This window comes from Marmota monax, unplaced genomic scaffold, assembly GCF_021218885.2.
Source record: "Marmota monax isolate L192 unplaced genomic scaffold, Marmota_monax_Labrador192_F-V1.1 WCK01_AAM20220418_F8-fsc00060, whole genome shotgun sequence".
Classification (NCBI taxonomy): domain Eukaryota; kingdom Metazoa; phylum Chordata; class Mammalia; order Rodentia; family Sciuridae; genus Marmota; species Marmota monax.
In genome coordinates, this window is record NW_026692826.1 from 636317 (window position 1) to 637110 (window position 794).

Genomic DNA, 794 nt, shown 5'->3' on the forward strand with positions numbered 1-794 from the left:
ACTCAAAATGTAGGTCATCTTTTTGCATCCACTTTGACAATTTTCATCCCTGCTTAGAGAAGAGTTCATTCAGGTCTGTTGTCTATTTTTAGTTTTTACTGGTGAGTGGGAAAATGTCATCACTGAATTATTATTGAAAATATTATGATAGTGAAAATATTATTCTTTTGTTGAATTTGCTCCTATATGTCTTATTATTTTTGATACTACTAAAACCAGAATCACTTACGTTGATTTTCACATCCTTACACTTTCATTGTCAAGCATCCTCAGAGCTACCTCAATTATCTGAGTATATTAAATCTTTACTTTTTATTATTTATTTATTTTCCAAATAATACACAGGCTTGAATTTATGGCATGCTCATCCCCTTCGGGCTTTCACGGTGTTTAATGCCAGAGCCAACTGTGCCTCTGAAGCATTGCTTGGTTTTTGTACCCACAGGCTGCTGGCAGTGAAGTGGGTTGCACAGTGGGAGAAAAAAAGAAAGAAAACAATAACATAGAATAAACATAAAAATACCCTCACAATAGTTTCAAGTGCATGGTCATAGCATTAAAAATTGGTTGTAAAAAAAAATAAGACAAATCAATGACAAAAAGAAATTAGGAAATCCTGCTAAGCAAATTAGTGGACAAAGCAGAAAGATTTTATTGAACATCTTCTGTATGTTAAACACGGTATTTAAAAAAAAATGACTTTAAGAGTTTACCATCTGTTTATACAGAAAACACAGAAGACACCTACATGTATTCAAATTAGAAGAATTTATATAATCGCAGTAAATTATTTT

General features: G+C 31.7%; 1 non-coding gene across 1 annotated transcript; it reads left to right on the top strand.

Moving 5' to 3' along the window:
• Positions 1 to 339: 339 nt before the first annotated feature.
• LOC124095500 (small nucleolar RNA SNORA42/SNORA80 family) lies at positions 340 to 475 on the top strand. The gene has a single exon (XR_006852498.1). It is a non-coding gene; the product is annotated as a small nucleolar RNA SNORA42/SNORA80 family (small nucleolar RNA).
• Positions 476 to 794: the final 319 nt, after the last annotated feature.